We start from the raw sequence: 9,583 nt of genomic DNA, 5'->3' as shown, positions 1-9,583 counted from the left end.
GAATAAAATATGCACCTGAAAATGAGAAGTAATTGGTCCCCTCTAAGTGATGGCTTGTACAGATGAAGACAGAGGGAATGTCTGAATTCTTTTTTCATGGTAATTGTTAAGCTTGATGTGAAATGTGCAGTCTCGAGGAGTATTGATTATGTTAAGAGGCTCTTCTTCTATAAATATCAGTAGTTAAAAGAAAAGGTGCCAGGTGGGAGAAGCGCTTCCTGCAGGGCTGAAGTGTGGTTACAGTGCTGCAACCTGAAACCTGCCTACACATCACCGCTGCTGGATGTGGAGCTGACTCTCTCTCTTTACAGTAAACAAATGCATGTGAACCATTTGAATTTCTGTCATAACTTCCAGAAGGCAAACAAATCCTTTTCCATGACTGTTTGTCATCTCAAACGAAGAGAGCAGCCCCACTTACTGGATTGAAATGCGACATATCAAAATATAGCAAGGAATCTGTTTAAGGGGAAACAGCACTTGTTTTAAACAAGATTGTGAAAAGTTCTGAGAAAATACTCATTATGATATCTTAAAGGGTTATTCTAAAAATTAAAGCACAAATCCTTGGGCCACTACCTCATGGGAGCTGAAGTTTTGAGATATTTAATGTGTGAGGATTTATGTGTCTGAAACAGATAAATTATAGTTTATCTGATCTTCTGCCGAGATTTAGATGAGAGGATGGACATGAGAAGTGTATGCATTATCTTACATTATCACTTCTGCTGGAAGCTGACTGTCTCTCTTTACAGTAAACAAATGCATTTCAACATTTGCCATTTCTGTCATAACTTCCAGAGAACAAACCAAACAGCAAACCTTTTCCATAACAGTCATGTGCTTCAACTCTGACTGAAAAAAGAGCGAGAGCCTTCATGCTTGTTTGCTGCTGTGGTAGAGAAACAAACCAAATGACATCATCTAACCCGACTTCAGCCACCACTTGTTTTCATGTCACTGTGGGAAATCTAACATACATTTTTTTGCAGGAAATTGCAGACCAGCAAGAGGCTTCATTCTGTAATTTACCCAACAGCCCCATTTAATGGAGTGACCGCAGGCAAAGAGCCACGACAAGACACCCGTAATCACCCGTGCCTTCACAGATACATGCCCGAATGCACACTTGCTTCACGAGCATTAAGGTATCAGTTCCTGATACAATGGAAGGAAGTGCGTCACAGGCACGCTGCACTTCGACACAAAGAAGAATGGAACGCTGCCCAGGCACAAACAGAGTGAGAGACAGAGAGAGAAGGGGAAATGTTGGAGCATGTGGTGGAAGAAGTGAACAAATAACGGCGTCCGAGAGGAGAAAAGAACACGAGTGGTCGGGGGACTTCAGAGCAGGTCAACACAGCCACCTGCGATTTTGCAAATAAACACGACCCCGCCATTCCTTCCACTTTTACTGGACTGCGAATAACTCAGTGGAAGAAAACAACAGTCCGCCCCTCACCTCCCCACCTCATCTCGCCCAATTCTAGAAAGAGAGGAAAGGAAAAATGCTGGGCGCCTGAGAAAAACAAGTTTTACGTGTTGTTTTGTTCCTCCTGCAAGTTGTTTTCCTCGTCTTGAGTCCAAAACAGTCCAATGAAATGGCATTTGTGGGCGACGCTTCTCACAATGGGCGAGTTTATCTCCCTCCGTCAACAAGGTTATCAGTGTAATTTATGAGGATGCTAGTCTGAGGTCCGCGCAGCCTGGAATGTTAATGGGTTTTGGTTGAATTGTACTCTTGCTGCTGCTGCTTGACCTCAGTTGACTGAGCATCACACTACCTTCTGCTCCAGTTGAACATAAATGTCTCAGTCTTTAAGTTTAAAATGCTGCATTATTGTCTCCACTAGACTTCCCAGAAATCTCCTGTTAAACAACAAGTGTAGGCGGGACGGTGACATCATTTTACCTTTGGATTTTCACTTGCTGATGTTTGAGTTTCAGGGCTTTTGATCTGTTTTAGCTAACTCTCTGTTTCTTCTGGAAGTCTGGAAACACTAACACATCACTTCCTGTCCACTAGAACAATTTTCCCAGGAGGCGGTAAAAATGAGGTTGAATCAGTTACTGTAAAAGCAGCAGATTCACCTCTCTGGAACAAAAAACGGGGGATTTCAGTCGAGCAGAACTGCATGTCTTGTCACAGCTTAAGGGAAGATCATTGCTGGCATGTCTTTAGAAGCAATTTTGCGTTTCTCTGTGTAAACATAAAGACTGCTTTGTTTTCATCGCTGTGTGTACCAGTAACTCGCTCGCTATTACTCCACTCTGAGGCTTATCTTCACTGCAGAATAATCCTCATTGTTGTGGCTCTGTGAATCCAGGTCCTCAGAGGAAAATCTTTTGTGGAATAAGATGAAGAGATATACAGCATCAGTGATCCGCTTTTAGATCTCTCCCGCTGCTGCTTCTTTGATATCTTACTACGTGTCATAGAGTAAATTTGATGTTTTAATTACAGTTTTGAGCTGAACACACTGATGGCAAAGCAGCAACCTTGAACACAGTTTTAACCATTTTGTTTTCATACAGAACAAAAGGAATTTTCTTTATACTTAGCTTCCAAGGAACTAGAGTTTCTGCATTTGTTTGAAAGGGGTCTTAAGCAGAAGTGCTCTAGGCTTTCTGAAAGTCTTTCAAATTATTTTTTGGACGCCAGCTGCTTTTACCTGACCATTTTTAAAGGAATGATTTTTGCTTCTGTTTTAAGTCACTTAACACTGAACAACACATCATTCGGGTATAAAACAGGCGCATAACCCAATCAGGGTTGTGATTACACATAACAAACAACAATGAGCCAATTAAAATTTAATTTTTAGGCACTTTATTCCTAGCAGACTGTCATAAAAAGACAATTTGTTAATGTTTCTTTATTTTAAAATGTAAAATGTCAATGATAACATACTTTGACAGACACAAAATAGTATTTTTTCACCAACAAGGTGATTTCCAAATATCTATTAGCTGGAAACTTGGTTTATATCAGCATAGTGTGCAGCGTGCTATTAAAAATTTTGAGGAAACTGGACAAGTGGAGGACAAAAGAAGAAGTAGCAGGACTAAAAACCTAACTGAACACTCTCTGAAAATCATGTGTTTAAGAAATAGGAAAAAATCCAGCCAAGCCCTGAAAAATGCACAATTCAACTCCAACAGTCATGGATTGGCCTCCCCAGTCCCCAAACCGCAACATTATTGAAGCAATATGGGATCTTTCTTACAGGGAGCCAACATCCAAAGAAGATCTCAAAAACTGTTTCTGATTAAATCACATCTGCCTTTTCAAACCTCTCTGTGCTACTTCATTTGAACAAAATTTCTGGAAAGACCCTTTAAATTTCCTGCCATATTATCAGGTATCAAGAAATGGCATAAGTATAAAACATCCTGCGTTTCATCAAACTTGCCATTTCAGACCTCCATGAACAACATCCTAATCCTGACTTGACCCTTTCCCTAACTGAAGCTACTTTGCGTGTCATTTAAAGTTGTAAATTGACACAGAAAAACAGTTTAAAAGGACAAGCAAAATATGCCTGAGGTGGAGGTCTATTTATACCACGATATAACGTTGATTTGGTTCCCAAATCAAGGACGGATGGTAAGGATGGATGAATCGTGGACTGATCGTGATATATGGAGACACATGTCAGTCAAGAAAAACCCACTGGGGAAAGAAAAAGGAGCTCTTTAGGTTTTAATGTGTTCTTAATCAAACGAATAATATCCTCAGTTGGAACTTACACACCTTGTTTGTGATTGGTCAAACGGAAACATGGAACTGCAAGAGGGAGGGGAGGCGGTGGTGGCGGGTGATCTTCCTGGGGTCGACTCCTCCGGTGCGTCCATTCCTTCCGGCTCGATGGAAGCTTAATGTGAGTGTGGAAAAGTGGAAAATTTAATTAGGCTGCCAAGGGGGGTTTGTCTCACTTGGCATTCCCCCTCCCACTGCCCCCTTCCTCCCACGACCACTACTGCCACCCCCGCATCTTCCCTCCCTCATTTTTTGCTCTGATCACATTTGCTGTAACAGCACAATGTCTTATTCTTTTACCCATAATACTTCAGAATGTGATTTTCTTGGCACCTTGTTCTTCACTTATGATTCCCCCACCACCTCCTTTTTTTCTGCCATGGCCAGATTCATCCGTTATGCGCTCCTTGAGCAAAGATTTTCTGTTAGGCCCCTCCAACCCCACCCCGAAAATCCCTGTCCTGCAAATATACAACCTGGCCCCAGTGCATTAGTTAGGTTTTGGTAATTTCACTAAACTTTACTCAACAGTTATGTTAGAAAATGTAAAGTGCTCAAACTGGTGCTAACAAGTCTAAAACCAAGTGACTCACAGTTGAAAGCTGCCTTTCTCAGCACTGGATTGCAATTACTAGTTATAAAAGAGTTACAAAAAGATCATGGTTTAGGTTAAAATAAAGAGCGTATTTGGCAAAAGATTTGTCAAATACAGTAGCTTAATGCAGATTTCACATGTACACAACCTTTACATGTGATCTACATCTATCACAATGATCGTAACAGGCTACTAAGCCTTAAAGAAGGTGGAGGAATGGGCCTTCTGGCTTTGTGCATGTGACTGATAACAGTCGATAATGGCCATGATAATATTTGGATCTGGTGTTGGTTGTAGCACAACTTCAAACTATTCCACCAAATACAGCTTAAAAAACACTAACAAAAAACATTCAGTGGATATTTTGGGCTTATGACGTTGGGTGAAGCTGAGGTATTGAACAGTCACGCCTACTGCCCAGCCAAAACTCAAAATGAGTCCTCTGTGGACTTGCTTGTTTGATGTTTTTCAAAGAAGTCTCTTGCCTGGAACTTGTTTTCTTAATATGGTTGACATTTGTGATATTACAGCTCTTAGTGAAAGCACGAATTGTTCCTATGGGTCTTTGTACCATCTTACAAGGAATAGCTTGTAAGAGCTCAAAAAGACACCAACATTTAAAAAAAGCAGAAAAGTCGTACATTTAACAAGCTGGAAGCATGAAATGTTGGTATTTACAAGCATCCGAACCCTATCTTCAACAAAGTATTACAGCTTTGGTTGGCCACTCTTGAGGAACATATTCCAGAAATCCTGTTAACATACAGCACAGTGTACAGGGTATTTAACCCTGGAGAACCCATGGGGTCAAATTTGACCCCATGGTTTCCCTAGAAAACCAATGGGGTCGGCTCTGACCTCATGGGTTCTCCAGGGTTAAGCATTTTCAGCTAGCAACTGTGCACCAGATGGCCGAGCAAGTGTGTCGAAACAGCTAACAAAGTTATCCCAACTGATCACCCTGTCTGATCCATCTATTAATTTCCCAATGTTTCTCCACAAAAGAAGGTGGAGCTGATGATCACTACTTCTACTCAATGGGGTGACTGAAATATTTAGCTGGAAATCTGTGGTAATACCCAGGAGTTAGTGGGAGTGACCTTTATGTGATAACAAATTCTTCAGTAAGAACTAATTTATGTGATGAAACCAAATGAAAAACAAAAAAGCCAAAGGAGATCTACCAAAAAAAACAAACAAACTGCAGTTCCTCTAATACCCACTTAAGGCTGGCTCTAAAATTTTGAATTTTGAAGCACCTCATTTTAATAACCACCAGAAGGCAATAACCATGGTTGCAGAAGGCAGGATTACCCAAGAGCAACCACTCACCAACCAATGGATCAATACAGGCTTTTCCCTAGCAACTGGTGGCTAGCAGGAGCTTCTTACCAGTCTCTAGGCTTTTTTAAGGGGGCTATAGCAAACTGTCAGCAACCTTCATCAACCCTTGAGGAGCCGCCTAAGGTTGCCAAATGGATGCTGACAGGTCTCCAAATCTATGGGAAGGTCAGGCTAGCTGATAACCCAGGCTTCAAAATGTCCATAACCATAGCTATGTCAGTCTTTTGAGCTATATAGGTGAAACCTGCAGTAGTTTTGAGAGCTGTAAATCTCCACTTTTTTAAAAGTTAAAGCTCTGGTTGAATACTGTCGATGTGTCAACAATATGACTTTGTAACTGGAGCTAAAAATGATGTCAAACACAGGCTGCAAACAAATGGCTCTCACGTGAAGTTTAAACCAAACAGCGAATGTGGCATTTCTGAGGTCTCAGTGCTATAGAAGTGCATTATGTTCAGGGGTATCATTTATCTTTATTAATAGATGTTAAGAAGATGAAGAAAAATCTTTTACATTTTATGCAAATCATAAGCAGAAACTGCAGCTGACATGACACCAAACTTCATCACGTGGCTGCATCACATCAGCTCAGGCTCAAAAGAAAACTTTCCCCCAACTCGTCAAGAAACATGCTCATCCCGTGTGCACTCTTCCAACTTATGGATATTTATTTTTCGGAGGGAGGGGAAGTGAAGGGAAGTGGGAGCGGGTGGCGGCTGCAGTTGTGGCGGTGGAGGAGGGATGAAGGAGCGTTGTCACATTACATGTACCTGTCTGTACGCGTCTTCACTCGTGGCTGTCATCTCACCTGACAGGTCTATCAGTGTCCACGGCTGATCAGGACGCGTCCCTCAGCCTGACAGGATGAACAGACAGCGCGGCAATCCAGACTGACAGCTCCTCAGGTAGCTGCTGGAGGAAGGGAGGTTTAAGATAGGAGGGAGATGGAGGAATCTGGGGGGTGAGGGGCAAGAGAAAAGCTGCAGAGCAAGAGGACTAAATAAAGAGTGTAAATAACCCGCCAGATGATGTCCACAAGAACATCAGCAGTGAAGCCTAACCCTAGATGGCATCAAAGAGGTTCAATCTTCTTTCTTTACCTTTTTTTTTCCGGAATCTGATAATGAAGTGATTGAAGCTTTTAAATAAGAGGCTGCTGCCAAACGCTACCTTTAAAAACTCCATTAAGCCACAAAAATCCTCTCTCTGGGTGCCAGTTTGAGTATTTTTAAGCAAATTGAGTCTCATCTTTTACGACAATCATGCACGTTGAACCGAAGCCAAACAGCTCGCTGGGTATCGAGAGCTGCCTTCCAGAGAAAAAACACCTGCGGGATGTGCTTTGGTTAACCCATGAAAGCTTTAAATCAAATGCTTGTGATCACACCCAAGGGGAAATAAGGCCCCCCTCCTCTCTCCAGCACACCTCCCACTCTGTGCTTCCCACCCTTCTTGGGAAGAAAAAAAAAAATCAGTCTTTATCTTGTCAAAAGCCATCGAAAACAAGCCCTTCCAAACGCCCCAACAACACGGGGACGAGACAAAACGGGAAAACCTACAAGCTCCAGAGCGAAGACTCATTTGATCAGCTTAGCCACGCTCTCCTGGCTCCTCATGCACGAGGAGTAATTAGCAATTAACAATCAGGATTTAACTAGATCCAGTTATTATCTGTAACCAAAAAAAAAGGTGGTGGGAAGGGGGGTATCTGCTGCTTTGACACGGGAGTGCATAAGAATTCCCCTGCTCCTCGAGTTTGATTAAAAAAAAAGAAAAAAAAGGAGAAGGAGAAGAAGAAGAAGAAGAAGAGTGAGGGACCCGAACCGTAATTCTCTCATTTTCACGACATCTCTGGGCCATTTTTTTCCCCAAATTCCCAGATCAAACAGGCTGTAACAAAAGGCCCCAAATCCCCCCTCCGCTCTCCTCCTCCTCCTGCTCTCTCTTTCCAAAATTAGTTAAGCCTCTCAGCTCCATCATCCTCAACATGGCTCGCATCAACAACCCTACGCTGCTTTGCAAATGCTGCATAGCCTCTGAAATCCACCCCGCCTCCCCTCTCCCCATTTCCTTCCAAATATGCTGAAGAGGTTTTTTTTTTTTTTTTGGGGGGGGAGAAAACTCCCCATATGTCACTCTGAATTTGGACTTACACACAAAACACACAGTCACAACTGTTTTTTCACTGGGCTAACTATGTGTCTTTTCTGGGGGTGAAATGTTAAGCCTAAAGTCTGCTGTTCAGAAAATAAAGGTGAACAACAAAGGCTGAGGCGAGGCTGACAGATTCGGACAGAAGAGGGGGGTAAACAGTCTCTCCTCTCCTGGTCTCTGACACACTCGGGCCTTTTGGACACTCCTCGCTTCCTTCTGATTACCTCAGCCCCGGCTGTTTACCATCGAGGGGATGATTCAGGGTTTTCAATCACTCTCGCACACTTTCCCTCCTCTTGTCTTATCACACTTTTGTCTGCCTCCGACGTACTTTTTCTGCTTTTCAAAAGTTTCTGGCGGCTCGCCCGACTTCTGAGATGAAGCTGGGTGAGATACGCCGAGAGCAAAGGCTGGGTTGTTGCCCAAGAAGGTGCTCGTTGCTGAGCTTTAAGTGATCCTGTTTCACACACTTGTCAGTTCTCCAGGCTGGCAGGTCCTTAACTGCCTCCGAGCTAGCTGCTTATAGGGCTGCCACCAGTCCTGTTAATGTTAATCTAATGCTAATGTTTGCAGCTCCTTCGAGCCGAGGACACCTGTTTCTGAACAGACAGGCCGCGCCCCCCTGCTTGATGCTCATTAACTTCCTTGCCACCATCAAGGCTGCAGTGCAGTCGGCGATTTATCTCAGAAAATAGCATAAAAAATGACCGACCCGTCTTCAGTCGTCGCCTTAAATCAAAGTTTAGCCCGACAAAGCGTGATCACAGCCAGACCACAAAAAATAAATATATAAAATGAAAACCAGCCTCTTCAATTTAATCATCCCCCGTCCAAAGATTTCGAGCTAATTATTCCAGCCTTTAATTATTCCATCCGACTGCCATTGAGATCTCTTAAAGACGGCTGGATTAGTGGATTTGGAGCATTAGCTCGGAGGGTTGGCAGACCTCTGCACTGTGAATCAGGGGGCTGAGAAACACATCTTCAAAAGGTACGCCGAGCAGCACCTTTACAGGATCATTAACAGCGGATAAATCCACGTTAAGTTGCTTAAAAGCGTGTAAAGGTGAGCCATGTTTGGGCGCAGACACTTTTGAGGGAGGAGGCTAACTAAATGTGACTTAAGCACTGCGACAGTGACACAGTTTAAGCCACTTTGGAAGGAATTGTTTACTAGTTACTTAAAGGGCTTATGTCAGGTTGGGTCAACGTCAGCGGCTGAGGGGAAACTTCAAGAGTTGGGCGAGTTTACCTTTAGCACGGGCACGGTTGGGAATTGAGGGGAATGATGTAAGCTGCTAACGATTCAGTCACTATTTGTGTTTGAGCTAATGTAAGGCAGCAGGTTATTTGGCAGGGATGGGGTTCAAGCTCAGAGCCAAACCTGCACTGAAATTCAACACTATTGGAAAATCAATCGCTGCCTTTCGAGCTGTCACAGTCAAGTTAAACTAGTCTCCGCTCGTGCTCGTTAAAGATGCTCCCTGTCATGCTACTACCCCCCCTCTGAACTCCCTCCATCTCAAACCCCCACCCATCAGCTCTCAGCTCTGCAAAACGAGAGCAGCTCCTCCTGCGGCTGAGATGTTCTAAAAGCTGGTCGGGAAAGGTTAGAGCAAGAAACATGGAGCGGGGCAGTGAAAAAGACAAAAAGAATCTTGCTTTTTAATTATTTTATTAAGAGCCTTGATGCTATTAAATGCCCCAGATACATTCACCCTATAGTTCTC

Source organism: Neolamprologus brichardi, chromosome 19, assembly GCF_056152115.1.
Source record: "Neolamprologus brichardi isolate AB-2024 chromosome 19, ASM5615211v1, whole genome shotgun sequence".
NCBI classification, from domain to species: domain Eukaryota; kingdom Metazoa; phylum Chordata; class Actinopteri; order Cichliformes; family Cichlidae; genus Neolamprologus; species Neolamprologus brichardi.
This window is presented reverse-complemented; position numbering follows the sequence as displayed.